The sequence below is a fragment of the Myotis myotis genome, unplaced genomic scaffold, assembly GCF_014108235.1.
Source record: "Myotis myotis isolate mMyoMyo1 unplaced genomic scaffold, mMyoMyo1.p scaffold_m19_p_10, whole genome shotgun sequence".
NCBI lineage: Eukaryota > Metazoa > Chordata > Mammalia > Chiroptera > Vespertilionidae > Myotis > Myotis myotis.
Window position 1 is genome coordinate 69,899,294 of NW_023416314.1, and position 5,959 is coordinate 69,905,252.

General features: G+C 45.6%; 1 pseudogene; it reads left to right on the top strand.

Annotated features, from left to right (window-relative positions):
• Nucleotides 1–394: 394 nt before the first annotated feature.
• Nucleotides 395–5,424, top strand: LOC118664015 (annotated as a pseudogene).
• The last annotated feature ends 535 nt before the right edge of the window (nucleotides 5,425–5,959 follow it).

Sequence of the window (5,959 nt, forward strand, 5' to 3'; positions counted from 1 at the left end):
TGCTTTTTCTCTTGACATTTATGCTAGTCCCATCTCCTCCCCTTTGGTAATGTTGACTGTTATCTCTGACCCAGTGCAAGTGGGAGCAAAGGCGACCACTTGCCACCCCTGAGATTAACAGATGGCTAGTTTCTTAGAGGAGAGGAGAGGGAGGTAGATGTATCAATGATGAGAACCATTGATCAGCTGCCTCCTGCACTTTCCCCACTGGGGATCAAGCCCACAACCTGAGCATGTGCCCTGGCCAGAAATCAAACTGTGACCTCCTGGTTCATAGGTTGATGCTGAACCACTCAGCCATGCCAGCCAGGCCAGGCAGCTATTTTCAAAAGAAGAAAGTGAATTTTCAATGACCAAGTCCCTTTAATTCATATCTCTCTCTCTCTCTCTCTCTCTCTCTCTCTCTCTCTCTCTCTCTCTCTCTCTCTCTTCCTAACACTCTTGCTCTGACAGATCCTGTGACATACAGCAATGGTTTCCTTGTACATTAAGATATTGTTCTTCTTTGGCCTAAAATGAGAATCAAGTACGTAACTTGAGCATCGGCAGCACTACCTAGGAACCAGCTAAGCCATCTTTCTTGTCTTCTCTTTCCATGTTCAACTTTGAGTGACCATTCTCGGTCTATGGTTGGAAGGATGGCTCAAGTGTCAGGACAGACAGAACAAAGAGATTCACAGCCATGTGCTCTGTGAGTCCTGGCTTTGGAGACAAAAGTGAAGGCAGCTAAGAGCAGGCTCACTGCTCTGTTGGCTGCTGCGTTCACAGACCAAGCATATTGCCGATCAGTGAACTTCTGTTGTTACAGTCTTCACATCCCCTACTTGGCTCTCCTGTAGACATTAGTGCTATGAAACAGCTTTCCTAACACCAGGGAACTGCCACACTCCCTCTGAAGCTAGAATCCAAAAGGAAGGCAGAGCTCAGACTGAGCGCCAGAGAACCCCTCGCAGTGGCATCAGCACCTCTGTGCTGTGCTGTTGGTTACTGAGCAGAAGAGCCACTCTGGTGAAGTAAGTGCGGGGAGTTGCTGGGAAGCCAGTTTTTGGCTCCCTGCTTAGGGTGCTGCAGATCCCAGGCCAGAGCCTCAGGGGAGCTTTCCAAGGTAACAGCCGCATCCCCACCTGGGTTTGGTAAGTCATGTCACCTCCTTTCTCCCTCTTTATCAGCCATCCATGCGACTGTAATCGAAATTGTAGCTCAGGATTATTTTGTTGATGTAAAAGGCAAAATAGAGAGCTCAGCCATCCTGGAGTTATTTTGAGAGCTCCAGGACTGACAAAGACACAGTAAAAAAAAATGCCGTTTCCCTTTTGAAAATCAGAACCTTTTGTGTGATGTGAGTGTGTGTGTGTGTGTGTGTGTGTGCGTGTGTGCAATTACTTTGTAAATTCTCCCCTGGCAATTCTCATGACAAGAAAGAGTCATTTTGTAGGAAACTGAGTAAAGTTCTTGTGCAAAGTTATCCTTTAAATGTCAGGGTTTAAAAAATATCAAAGATACATAGGTAGATTGAGAGAAGGAGAAACTAAGGAAATTTACAAAGCCTGCAGAATGTTTGAACAGTTTTTTTTTGCAAGTTAGGGTTTTGTTTTCCTAGATTTTGCTGTTGAGAGGCTGGCTGTGGATGTAAGGACTACTGTCATTGACAAACAGATTGGGACATATGATATTTACTGAAATTCATTTTAAGTGTGCCCTTGGGTTCACAAGCAGCAGTTTTTTTAGATTATATTGGAAGTAGATCAACTATTTAATCCCTATTTATTCTCTATCTCCGGATGGGCGTGGACACACACACACACACACACATTTTTCCCATTTCAAGCAAACATTTGAAGGAAAATATGACCTTGGAAATGAATAAAAAGATAATTATAAATATTGCAAAAAGTAATATTGAATCTAGAGAAAAAACAAGACCAGACAATAGACAGTGTTCCTCAGAATATCTGTCTCTTAATTCTCTTCTGTGATTATTCATTTCACAACTGAAAAAAAAATGCAGCAGTATCATCTCAGCATTGAAGAAATATAATAAAATCTTTTCATAGAGATCTGTGATACATAGAAGTAGCTGGTACCCATATTTAGCAATAATAAGTATATTATTTAATTTTATTAAATACCATAATAGCAGAGTGCTATAAAATTAATTCTTTTACCTAATTCTTCCTTCCTTAAAGTAGGCAGAGAGAGAAAAAGGGAAAATACCTCCTTTGGAAAATGCTGAAACAGTTTTGCAAGGTTCAATGGTACAGTTGATTCTGGCCATGTTGGAAGTATCTTGAGAATAAAGTACTTTGAAGGGAAGGCTGCATTTCTAGGAAATAATGAGTCTTAAGTTTGTCTGATGAAGTAAAAACAGGCATCGACATCAGACACCGGGGGTTTGAATGTATTGACTCATAACTCCTAGGGCTCCACAGGTGCAGAATAAGAATTCTTGATATTATAGAAGTTCTGAGTAACTTTTACTCACCACTTAGTTTGACAGGGGGTGTTTCTCAGATCCTGACTCCATACACAAGGTAATACAACCTCCGCCCTGCCCATGAATACTTCATACCCAAACCCAGCACAAAATAGTGAGATGAGTTGATGTTATATGATCAGAGCCCCCTAAACACATCTCAGATTCCTCTTCTGTTCCCAGCTCAGAACTACATTTCCAATCTTGATGAGACTAACATTTTCTCTTCTAAGACTCCATGTTAAAGATATCTAGTTCTGATTTGCCATCTTCTCTGCCTTGTTCTACCCTTTCCAATTCCCAGAAATTCTCCTTGCCTAATAACTTTCCCATTGAATTCTGGCTTCTCTACTTTCTAGTATAATCTCAATTAACTTTTACAAATCTGCAATCTCATTAGATAAATGGGTAGAGTAATAATGTTTCATCACAGTTGTAAGAAGTGAGCATTGTATTTGGCAGAGAACAGATGTTTAATAAATGTTACTCTTCTCTTTTTTTCTCTCCTCATTCTCTGACCCTGAAATATGTCATAGGGAGACCAGAGGGTTTGTAAGAGAAAAGGACACAAGACATATCCAGTCCCAGGAGTGTCCCTTCTTTATTGCCATGATTCAGGATCATAGATATTCTTTTAAAATCAGTACTGATTTATTTGTTTAAATTATTTGTACCACTATATACACAAAAAACAGTAAGCGAGGGGCTATAACGTAAAGCTGTTTGTTCCTCAAATAATTTACAGTCTGGAAGAGATAGGCAGACACATAAATGACTACAAATAACAGCTGTAATATAAGAGAGAATAAAATAAAAGTTCAGTATTACCTTAAAGATTTCACAGAAAGCTGTTAGAATTAATAAATTTATTCATCACAGTTGCAGGATACAAAGTCAACACAAAAATCAAATTTCTATATGACTAACAATGAGCAATCACAAAAAGAATATTAATAAAACAATGGCATTTACAATAACATTAAAGTGAACAAAATATTTAGGAATAAACTTACCCAAGGAGGCTAAAAACTTGTACAATAAAACTATTAAGTGTAGCTGAAAGAAATTAAAGACAACGAATTTGAAAGGCATCCCACATTCATACAGTGGAAGACAATAAGATTTTAATTCCATCAAAAGCAATCTACAGATTTAATGCAATTCTATCAAAGTTCTAACAACATTTCTCTGAAAGAAAACATCCATTCTAAAATTTATATGGAATTTCAAGGAGCCCCAAATAAAAATAATTTGGCAAACAAAAATCTTGGAAAAGCAAGTTGGAAGACTCATACTTCCTGATTTTAAAACTAACTACAAAACTACAGTTATCAAAACAGCGTGGGACTGGCACAAATACAGGCATTTACATTGGAATAGACTAGAGACCCCAGAAATATTCAAATGATTTTTGACAAGAGGGCCAATGGAGAAAGGAATCTTTATAACAAACTAGAGGCTCAGTGCATGCAATGCGTGCATGGGTAGGGTCCCTAGGCCTGGCCAGCAATTAGCATCAATCTGTGAGGTGACTGGCAGGGCGATGGGGAAAGGGGGGCTGCTGGCACCCACCTTGGCTGACCTGGGGCCTGCAGGCTGGGGGCAGCTCCTGCATTGAGCCTCTGCCCCCTGGTGGTCAGTGTGCATCATAGCAACTGGTTGTTCTGCCATTCGATCTTGCATATTAGGTTTTTATTATATAGGATGGGGCTTGGAAAACTGGATATCTACATGTAAAAGAATGAAGGTGAATCCTTAGCTTACACCATATACAAAAGCAAAATGGATCAAACATCGAAATGTTAGAGCTCAAACTACAAAACTCTTAGAAAAAACAGGGGAAAAGCTTCATGACATAGGATTTGGACTACAGATATGGCAGTGCAGAGTGGAGAGGAAGAGATTTGAAAGGCAGATGCATAAAATGGATACAGAGGGTGGGTGAAAGGTGAACATGGCTAATTTTCTCTTTTTTAAGCCTGGGTGCCTGAGAAGATTCAGGCATCTAACCTTGAAGTATAGCCTTCTTTTTGGAAGACCAACAAGATCCCGAAAGAAAGGTCAGTCATGCCCTAGCTGGCTTAGCTCAGTGGATGGAGCATAGACCCACAGACTGAAGGGTCACGGGTTTTATGCCAGGTAAGGGCATATGCCTGGGTTGCAGGCTCGATCCCTAGTAGGGGGCATGCAGGAGGCAGCCGATCAATGATTCCTTCTCATCATTGATGTTTCTATCTCTCTTTCCCTCTCCCTTCTCTGAAATATATATATATATATATATATATATATATATATATATATATATATATAAAATTTTTTTTTTCTGAGCCAGTATTTCCCAAATTTATTTGACCATGAACCATTTTTTTATTTAATACTTATTAAGAGCGCACAACTTGTGGGTGGGGGAGCTGAGCTCGGAAGCCTAGCGCTAACGCTGGGAGCTGGGAAAGATGCAGACCACGGGGCACTGCTCATCCCTCCGGCTCCGCTCCGATCCGCTGCTGCACCCGGGTCCAATCAGGCCTGTGTCTGCCTCCTTCCTGAGCAGGCAGCCAGAGACCCATCGGAACAGCCTTCCTCCAGCAGCTCCCCACTCCAGGCGGCCAGACGGGAGTTCCAACCAGTGCTGTCTCCCGGGACATGGGCACAGCGGCCAAGTTCATGGGTGCTGGGGCTGCCGCCGTGGGTGTGGCTGGTCCAGGGGCCGGAACTGGAACAGCGTTTGGCAGTTTGACCCTTGGCTACGCCAGGAGCCCTCTCTCAAGCAGCAGCTCTTCTCCTGCGCCATTCTGGGCTTGCCCTGCCTGAGGCCATGGGGCTCTTCTGTTTGATGGTCGCCTTCCTCATCCTCTTCGCCACGTGAGGCTCCGTGGGGTCACCTACCCGTCCCTGCTGCTTCCATTCCAGGCCCGGTGCTGGAATGTGCCCATTAAACACCAGATTTCTCTTCGAGTCGCGATGCTGGGGGGGGGGGGGGGGGGGTCCGCGGGGAGGGCGCCGCTGGTGCTTTCGGGCTCCGGACGGAGCAGGGCGCCCGGCCCGCCCGGCGGGGGCAGCAGCGCCGCGGGGTCCTGCGCGTCCTCGGCCTCCGGGGCGCCCGGGCACACGGTCTGGGTCTCGGTACTGCGGTGCTCGGGGCGCAGCCCATGCTGGCGGCGGCCGCTCTCCGGTCAGCCAACGGTCAGCCAACGGTCAGCCAACGGCCGCCCGGCGCCTCGCGGCCACCGCCCGCGCCGTGTCATCGCCGCCCGGACGCGCGGCCGGGCGGGCGGCCGGCGGGAGCGCGGGTCTCACGTCAGGAAGCGCGGCCGCCGCTTTTATCACGGGGCGGCGGCGCGGAGGGGGCGCTGGGGCGGGGGCGCCGCGGACGCCCCGCCGAACATGCCCTCCCCGGCGCCCGGCCGCCCTCACAGCGCCCACTCGCCGGCCGCGCGTCCGGGAAACGCCGGGAGGAGATTCGCGCTCTCCCCGCCGGGGCCCCGC